Source organism: Protomyctophum bolini (assembly GCF_963924005.1).
Source record: "Protomyctophum bolini genome assembly, chromosome: 10".
In the NCBI taxonomy this organism is placed as follows: Eukaryota; Metazoa; Chordata; class Actinopteri; order Myctophiformes; family Myctophidae; genus Protomyctophum; species Protomyctophum bolini.
Window position 1 is genome coordinate 23,520,584 of NC_137871.1, and position 10,594 is coordinate 23,531,177.

Sequence of the window (10,594 nt, forward strand, 5' to 3'; positions counted from 1 at the left end):
TATTATGCTGTTTTAAAGTCATCATCATAGCCTATGTTATTCAATATATTAGTTTCCACTACTGCTCTTAGCTTTCTAGGAACGCTGCGAGCAGTAGTGGAAACTAATATCTATGTATCTATAAATGCACCACGTCTGTCACGACAAAACTGTTGCAACAAAAGAAGGTTAGCCGATGGAATACAACCACCCTAAGGACTACTATCTGTACCAAGTAGACCTATAGGCTACTGCACATGTAAACAGAGCTGGAGAATTTGCTGCTATTTTCCTAAAAGTGACTGCAAACAATGCTGCTATTTATAACCTGTATAACGAAATTATGCAATGTGACATACCGGTATCTCTGTTTACTTAATGTTGTTGTAACCCCCTCCAACTGTATATACTATCCCCATTTTCAACTTTTTTATTGTATTATGACACTTGCTTTGGCAATGTAAACTTATGTTTTATCATGCCAATAAAGCTCAATTGAATTGAATTGAATTGAATGTCTGTCTGTCTGTCTGTCTGTCTGTCTGTCTGTCTGTCTGTCTGTCTGTCTGTCTGTCTGTCTGTCTGTCTGTCTGTCTGTCTGTCTGTCTGTCTGTCTGTCTGTCTGTCTGTCTGTCTGTCTGTCCGTCCGTCCGTCCGTCCGTCCGTCCGTCCGTCCGTCCGTCCGTCCGTCCGTCCGTCCGTCCGTCCGTCCGTCCGTCCGTCCGTCCGTCTGTAATGCACGTAACTCGAGAACCGCTCACCCCACCGACTTCAAATTCAACACACGTGCTCCACACCCCCACAGGGAGTGTAGTGCGTACTATAGTGCCGGTGTTGAGTCGGTCAGACCCACGGTTGTCCAGTACCGCTACAAAAGGCCTCTGCCCGGGCTCTGGACAGGGCCCCTGCCCAGTGTCCTTATATGGAGCTGGCCTGTTCTGACATCACATCACTCCATATTTGGACATGCCTGACACAGAACTCCATATATAGGAATAAAGTGACACACAGAGAAAGATACAGATATCTCCATATATGGACAAAAAAGGGACACAGACAGATACGTGGAACGGGTACTCTGACACGGTTAACGGGTATTGCATAGCCGGGTGGGGCATGGATTTCCAACTTCCATCGTTACCGACTTGGTGCTCTACAGCCAGGCCTAGTATTAAATATTAGGATTAGGATATGCCTTTGCCTTATAAGACATCATGTAACTCATATGTCTATTTATTCCAGGTGAACTATTATTTCCACTCCAAATGCAACCAGCATAAAGCAACACAAAAATGCAACACACACACACACACACACACACACACACACACACACACACACACACACACACACACACACACACACACACACACACACAAGGCACATTCTAGTATTGTTTGTTCTGTTCGCTGTGTACATGTTTTGAGGGTAGCCTATTTCATGTCATTGTTATGCACATGATCCGATCGTCAGTTGCATGTTATCAGGTCATGCAGTTTATTACCACATTTCTAGTCTGCTGTATCACAATCAGAGTTGGAAATGATTAGCCTATACTAGGATTTTGTTTCATAACGCCTGGACTATTGTAGCCCACTATTCATTTGTTGATATGCAATATCAACAAAAGTTACAATTTGTAAGTACGCTGTCTGTAAAAGGTGCTCTATAAATAAAATGTACTTACTTGCATTGCTTATATTGACCACCAATCTCTCTGGGTGATGCAGACCTAAAATAATATTTTTAAAAGTATATAATCGATATACTACTATAGTGTTTTTGTTATTTTCGTTGGTGCGCTTATCCACACGTGTTTATGATAGTACTATCACTGATTAGGCATTGTGTGTGTGTGCGCACGCATGTTCAAGTTGAGAAATGACTGCATTGAGAAATGTCCAGACGCACGCACGCACCAGGGCTGCCCACACTCCTGATTCCATCTCCTGCTGTGCCTCTGAATTGTCATTTCTCCTTAATTTGGCCTGGATTGGGGGATATCCATGGCTTTGCATGGCATTGGCAACCCATGTCCGTATTAAACTGTGCATGTGCGATGTGATGATGTCATCACTTGTACCATTTTTATACCATTGTGTGATCCCCCCACAATTACCGTGTGGGGGTCCCCGGTGGGTCCCCAGACCATCCAGACCCCCAGGAATGCACCCAGGGGGCCGAGCTGACCACCCCGGGTCCGAAACGGTTGAGGTTACCTTGTGGGGGTCCCCAGGGGGTCACTGTACTGTACTGTACTGTACTGTACTGTACTGTACTGTACTGTACTGTACTGTACTGTACTGTACTGTACTGTACTGTACTGTACTGGCTACCCCAGACCACACCCTCGAAAATCTCCTGAATTCTGACACTCCAATGTTGGTAGCCCTGAGACACACACACACACACACACACACACACACACACACACAGACACAGTGGGGATGGGGGATAGGTTTTTGAAGTGAAACACCATCTCAGTCATGCAACATGTGGCAGGTCATAGCCTGTAACGACAGTGTGAACGTAGCATACCAGTAGCAGATGACAGCTGTCCTCAGAGGGAATCTAAAAGCATCTCACTGATAACAGCACGGAAAAAACATACATCTGACTCCACTGAGTTTCATCATCATTCATACAGATCTATCTATCTACAGATAGATAGATCTATCAAAATTGATATAAGGTCAATAGGGGGTATGTATTGGCTGGTGTATGTCAGTGTACTCCACCGGGCAATGAGGGACCACTGACCACTGCTGTATTTCAAACCTAGACAGCGGCAGAGAGCTTTAGGACTCAGAGCAGCAGTCGTACCAGCAGTGGTGAGCGCACCTCATGGCGCACAAGTAGGCCATGGCCTACTTGTGTGCAATGTGCAAGTTGGCAGCTCGACAGAGTGCATTTCTTTTTTTTTAATGTTATTTGTGGCTTTCGCCTTTATTTTATATTTTTTATGGAGGGACAGACAGTAGGTTGACAGGAAATGGGGGAGAGAGATGGAGGGAAGACATGCCGTCGGGATCGGGAGTTGAACCCGCGGCACACTGCCAGACTGGATTGCCAGCCAAGGTGCCTGGACCACTGAGCCATGGCCCAGGCCGACAGAGTGCATTTCTTGTTCAGATCTGGAGTTGTACTGTAGGTGAATTCACTGCCCGATGGATGGCTGATAGAATAGAACTGAGACCAGGACCAGAGCCTCAGCATTAAGCATGAGTGAGACTGTGGCTGCTGCAAGCAGATGATTTGAAATTGTCCTTTTCGTGCCCGCTGGCCTGCAGGTCCAGGCGCATGCCACATATAGGCTCTGGCCTGACAGCGTGTCGCGTGTTCGAGTCCCGTTCATGACGACAGTTGCTGCATGGCTCTCCCCTTCTCTCTCTCCCTCTTTCCTGTCTGTCTTCACTGCAACTTTCAATAAAGGCACAAAAGCCCAAAACTAATCTTTAAAAAAATACAAATAATATGTCCTTTGACCATTAGATATAGGCCTACATAACAAACATTATGCAACAAGTAGCAATGAATGACATACAATACATTGCGTCAGACCAACTCAAACACAGCATGTGCAAGTTCATAAAAGTTCACATACTACTACTAAAATAAAATAAAATAAAAACTAATCTTTTTTCTTTTCTTTTTTTTTTACCTTACATCTTATATTTCAATCTTTTTGGAGACAGTGTTGCTTTAGTATATTAAAATGGGGATGCAATACAAATGTTTTAACAATTTTATTTACATCAACAAACTGCAAACTGTACTTGTTATTTAGTTTGCATTAATCTGTCTACATAGGAGTTTGTTTATCAGATTGTGATGAGACTTTGTCCATCCGTGTTATGCATGCAGAATGTGAGCAATGCATGCATGTCTTATCTAAGACCACTAGACCAGTGTTGTAAAGTAACTAAGTACATTTACTTAACCCATTTAGGACTATTCCGATTCTAAAAAAACGCCTTCTATCAAATATAAATTACAAAATTACAAAAATGTCATGCTGCCAATACCAATATACATATTTGTACATAGCAACAGGAACCTCAGAAACCGTCCTGAAAGGGTAAAACACAAAAAGGGGTTCCCGCCCAGTAGCCTACTGTACTTTTACTTCTACTCCACTACATCTCAGATCCAATAGGCCTATTTGAAAACTTGAGTTACTTCGTAGATTTGGATTATTATTACAAAACAATACATTAACCACTTCAGCCCTATATACATTTCGGCCATTTGGAAATAGCAGATCTATAAGCTCACAATGCGTCGCGAGTTGCGGCACATTGTGAGCCTTTAGATCTGCTATTTTCAAAAGATTGAAATGGGACATTCTGCATAATGAGTACTTTTACTTTAGGTATTTTAAGTACATCTTGATGCCAATACTTTTGTACTTGTAACGGAGTAGCCTATTTCTACATTGCAGTGTTGATACTTTTACTTAAGTAAAAGATTTGAGTACTTTTTCCACCACTGTCTAATAACAATAACAGTGTTCAGCTCTCCCCTCTGTCCTCCTCGCGGTATAGTCTCACCAGACTGTTGCACTTCCAAATGCTTTATAGCATACTGAGATTGTGGAATAGTTGTCTGGCTACACAAGACTATCCTCGCGGTGACAGATGTGTCTATGTTGACCAGACGTTCCCCTTTGCTTGGGACAGTCCCTCATTTCCAAGACTTTTTACGCATCTCACAAATAGAAACCCTGTCCCACATTGTGACTGGCAGACATCAGTGTTCAAATGCCCTAATAGTTAGAGGGATAGTCCCCTATTAATAGTTTGCTTTCTGTTGTAAAGCTCTCTCGTTGTCTCTTTTCCTGCAAGATGCGTGTTGTTAAAATAACATGAGAAATATCCCCTACAGTACCAAGTCAGCCATACCACCCATGACCAAAATTATCATTTAAACAAAATGTGAGACACCAGAGGGGTTTAATAACAAAATGATAGGCAATATTAGGCCTATGGTCGTATATGACATCAAGACATTTGAGTAATAAGTAACCCCGTCCCCCCGTCCCGCACAAGTGATACTTCTGTCCCTCAAATGAACAGTTTGGATCTGGTCACCCTAGATGTGTCCCAACACCACGACTGTTTGATGGTCTGTTTACACCGTCACCACGGTGATTCAGCACTGTCTGAGCCCTCAACTTCAACAGGGGGGTGACAAAAATAGAACTTCATCCAGTCCAACACCCCACCTCCCTACACGAAACTGAAGGAGGGGTGGGGGAAAGGGTCTGTAATTTATATACTGTACGTGTACTACGGGTAGGTTACATATTTTGTCTATTGAAAAGGGCAAAGCGGAAAGTTCAGAACAAGAAGGCACTTCAAGGCAGTAATATTACTGCATAGGGAAAAAATACAGTAGATGTCCAAGACCAATGTTTTCCTAAAACATTTAATTTCATGTACAGACTACAGTAGGCCTGTAACTTGTTCCGTAGGACAAAACAAAGTGTGGCTTTGTTTCTCTATGTCAGTGGTTTTCAAGGACCACCATTTGATGACATTTAGCCTCTCAGACCAAAGACTAAGGATTTTGTCCACAATTCCATGCTGTATGATGGTAGTACCATTAGGAGAGACAACAGGTGTTGATCAAAATAACAATTCTTCTACATTCTCTAATTGTGTAAACTTCTTGTAGGCTAATTGAAGTAATGCAGATTGTTTAACAATATTGTAAGTCTTGAGAGTGTAAAATAAAACAGAATGGACCCGTAAGGGTCTATTTGGTTTCATGTTACGCTCTCAAGAGTTAAAGATCTAATAAGGGTCCATTTGGTTACCAACTCTCCATCATTTAGCTGGGGACCACATGGATCCCCCTAAGGATCAATGGTGGTCCCCGGACCACTAGTTGAGAACCACTGCTCTATAGGTCGAGGCTGTGCTGAATGTTCTTTGATCGGTAACTATGAAAAGCTATTCAAAATGGCCCTGGGAAATTATTTGGGAAATGCAGACACCAGATACTACAGCTAACACAGATTGCATAAAATGAGATGAGATTTAAAAACGGTTTAATCCCCAGCTGATAAAACAGGTTGTCATAGCAGCAACAGAACTGAAACACAACTGATAGTCAATAGGAAGGTTCAATAAAATACGTGAAAATATAGACTTCAGTTGTGACATGACACTGGGTATCTGAATGAACGGCTTAATATATGTGCACAGTCTTCACAAGTGAATTATATCCATCAGTATATTAATTAATATACACTTATTGCCAACTAATATAAGACAGTAAATATATTAACCCTAGAACACTAAACCCGGGTGATTTTCACCTGGACAATTATTATATTCTTCTAATTTTCATAATGTTGCTGATGGTTCTGAGGTGGGTGGGTCTTTCAGTACTTTCATGATGCTCAGTGACATCATGGAAGGTAGGTTTGTTTCCCTGCACACATCTCTGTTTTCTTCTACAGGCAGGTGTGGCCCAGGGGTGGCCCACAATGAGCTTTTTCTTATTTTCTTATTTCATTGGATCAGTCTCACATACCCACATTCTTCACATATTTTTCCCCCCTCATGATAGCTACTGTTTTTTTCTTTGTGAAAATCATGATGAAATATTAAAGAAGAGTACAAGTTGCCATGTATTGCTGTAGACTTCGATGAGAAATATGTTTATGGAATATATTACATTGGGTAAAATATACCCGGGTTTAGTGATGGTTTGACAAAAGTTAAGTTTAGTGTTCTAGGGTTGATATATACGGTTGAATATACATACAGCATACAGACCTTGAGTTTCTGGTTAATATAAATACGCCTCTCCTCAGTTATCTCTAATCTGTCAAGGTTACAGTATGTGCAGTGTAGGCCTGCATATAGTTGTGGTGATTCTATTGCATGAAAGTTAATATGTGCACCTGCCACATATCTGTTCTAGGTCCATAACATATACATAGCTATAATGTAAATGTCAAAGAGGAAGTTCAGGTTTACAGTTTAATATGCGGTTATTGTACTTGAAGGTTGGTTAAATAGAGTGTCTGTGATGGGTCAGTATTTTGCCCAGATGAACATCCAGCTACCAGCTTCGGATAGGTGCATACATGTAGGATTGTAGGTGAGTGTAATCCGAGATAAACCAAGCAGATATGCAGTCTGTCAGGTGATCCCTTGACCTAAAAGAGTGATCAACACGTGCTGTGTTCTACATAGAAACTCAACATCTGGTGTAGTTCTCTCATGTACACATAATGAGCACACAAACTTGTACAAACAAACACACAGCCAGACTCGTGCTAAAACAAACATCAAGAGTGCACACTGCACAGTTGGACACACTCCCTCACGGCATATTTCTTTAAATGAATAAAATCTATACAGCATTTTATCACATCCACTATACGCCCATATTTGCAATGCTAGCCTGACAGCGTGTCAGTCTACTGTGTCGTTGTGGAATTTGTGATCTACAGTATCAGTAATTGATGAGGCAAGAGGAGTTGGAGCAATATTCAAGATGCCAATGGATATTCTAATCTATAATATGCAGTAGTGGTAGTTTTGCCAATGCACTACTATGCTTTAGCTGCTACAAGGACACACTGAACCAAAACAAATCACGCTGTACCAAAACAATAGCCATCAGGCCTAGCGGAGACATCTTGGCCCCTACAAGCTACAACATATCATTTCTTATCATAAATTACTATAAGTGAAGGTTAGATGTTGATTGATTGAATGAATACTTTATTAATTGGACAGTCACAGAAATGCAAACTGCACAAGTAGGTACAGTCATACATTTGATACCACAGAAAGTCCTGGGGATTTGTTACCATTGTGGTCCTATGTATTGAAATTCATCAACATAGCATAAACAAATAACACCTGAATCCAATTTCTTCAACAAATATAAACCACTATATATGTAGAAAAAGGGAAAGGAAAGGGAGAGGGATCAAAATGGGCTCTGGGCTCCTGAAAGATGGATTTTCAGGCTTCCTGTTTTGAAGGAAGCCAGAAATCCAGATTTTTTAAGGGATTGTGTCAGGGAATTCCACACTTTGGTGGCAGTGCTGTAGAAGGAGAATGTACTGTTTGTTCTATAGGTGCGTGGTACCAGATCGTTCGCTCCCTCTATTAATGTGGCTGCGCTGTCGTTCACATTTGTAGGTAGTTAGTCAGATATGTAAACAACCAAAATACCGATATCATATTCTACCACAATTTTCCTCAACAGATCACCATTTTAAAGGCTGAGCCTCACAAGAGGAGCTAGTAGGTCTGCTGTTTTCGGCACATAAGGTAAACGTGTGACAGAGCAAACATTTGGCATATTGTTGCTTTGTAAACCGGCTCCTTATCAAGTCAGCAAGCTCCTGGGAGTAGAACACTGACCCTGTGACCCACATCCTGCATTCGGTCCACAAGTCACAGCTTATCTGTGTGCACAGCATTATAGACCTAGACATGCATGTTGGCTGAATCCATCACAACAAGCCTTCCTTTTAAAATGTTTAAGCCTAAAACTCTTAGAATTTACACATAATCCATACCCTCCTTTAATAGCTCAAATGCATTTCAGAATGTCTGTGGTTGGTGCACTGCTCTGAATAATACATTAAAATATAGTTGCATATTAGTAGCCTAGCCTAAATTCCCCCAAAACATTGTAAACTTTTACATACATATTAATGATTATATATTACAAAAATATATAAAACTATGCACAATAGAGGCCATAAATAAATATCAAGGTACTTGTGCCATTACATACACATAATAGTCTAGAATGTTTGGAGACCCTTTCAGGTTTTCCACATTGTTTCAGATTCAACTTTTTTTAAATCAATGTATACAAACTATAATCCACAATGACATGGCAAAAACGGTGGCAGACCTACAGCAGCGTTTTCTTTTATGATCAGACCTAAAAGCTTGGTACACCTTTATGGCGTTTCTACTATTCTTCTTGTGCATCTGTGCACAACCATTTTCAGATGTATTCATACAGTAGATGCTCCATTATTGGGTTCTATTCAGGCTCAGAATCTGGACCTTCAGTCACACGAGTGTTTCTTGTTGAAATGTAAACCTTCGCCGCAGCCGAATCTCATATTGTTCTGCATCAATTGTTTGCTCTATATCGACTAGTCTCCGTGTCCGTTACAGACAAGACAACATCCCCATAGCATGATGCTGCCCTACCACTTGACTATCAAAATGAATATAGTTCCATCCTCCTTTTATCAGACCATAGAATTTTTATTCTCATGGTCCGAGTTATTCAGGTGCCGTTTGGCAAACTCCCCACGGGCTGTCATGTGCCATCTTCTTTTTTTAAATTAGGTATGGCTTGTCTGGCCACTCTACCCGGATGATTGACCTGTAAGGTTCTCCCATCTCCAGAAAGGATGTCTGGATCTCATCCACAGTGACCATTGGGTTATTGGTCAACTGTCTGACTCTGACCAAGGCCCTTAATGCCCATTACTGGCTGGGCAGCATAGGAAGTGACTCGTGATGGTTCCGTTCCACAGCTCTTCCACTTGAGTACTGGAGTTAGTTGAGCATGCTTTTGGGTACTTTCAATGCTGCACACATTTTCTTGTATGCTTCCCCATATCTAATCTCAAGGTTGGACCTACGTGGCCGGTTATGACTGAGGTTAGGGTTTGGGACTTTTCATACGTAAATCATTTCTTTATAACCATGTACCACCTTTAAGTAACAGAAGGGCACATACCTTCTTCAGCGTTTACGATGTGGGTGTGAAGTCTGGTTTTATCAAACTAAAGGGTAGTGGGTCGCACACACCAAAACTGCAGACTTTCGGCTATCCAGCCTCCATCACACTGATGAAGGCTGGATAGCCGAAACGTTTGTCCATTTTTCAAATATGAAATAAACTATATTTGAACTGCAGTCTTGGTGTGTGCGACCCACTACCCTTTAGTTTGATATGTTTTGAACGGGTGACGCACCTATAGTCAGAGCGCGGTGGTCATATGAAGATAAGTCTGGTTTTATGACATAATGTTGGCTAATGGGTTATCCGGTCCTCATTAATCATAATCGATATTTGTAGATAAACTATGAACACTTTCTCGACGGAGTGTAGATTGTGTAGCTTCTCTTGTTTGGTTACAAAATGTTCTATGGTCTTTCAGCAATTAATAGGCTAATATTCACTGTACTTTTTCTATGCATTCTTTAAGTTGTGTATGTGTGTGTGTGTGTGTGTGTGTGGTGCGGTGGTGGTGGGGTCCTTTTGCCGTGCGTTACCATTGTTTTCCCAGCAGTTGGGTTGAAAACACAACTGGGGTTCTTATGCGTGGAGTCAAACTTTTTCCTTTGCAGTCGCTTGTCAGTACAAACACTGACAAGTTACATGTATGCAGTTATTACACAACATTCTGTACCTTACATTCTGGTAAAGTTTGATGAGACTTGCTTGCTGCGTCATAACTGAGCAGTTTATGATAAGGGCAATACTGATGTACAGGGTAGAGATGGACACAGTGACCTGGGTCAGGGAGTCTGTCAGAGCTAATAAGAAATAGTAATAATAAAAAGTGTTACAAGAAATATTACAAATGAAAACAGGAGTAACACAATGG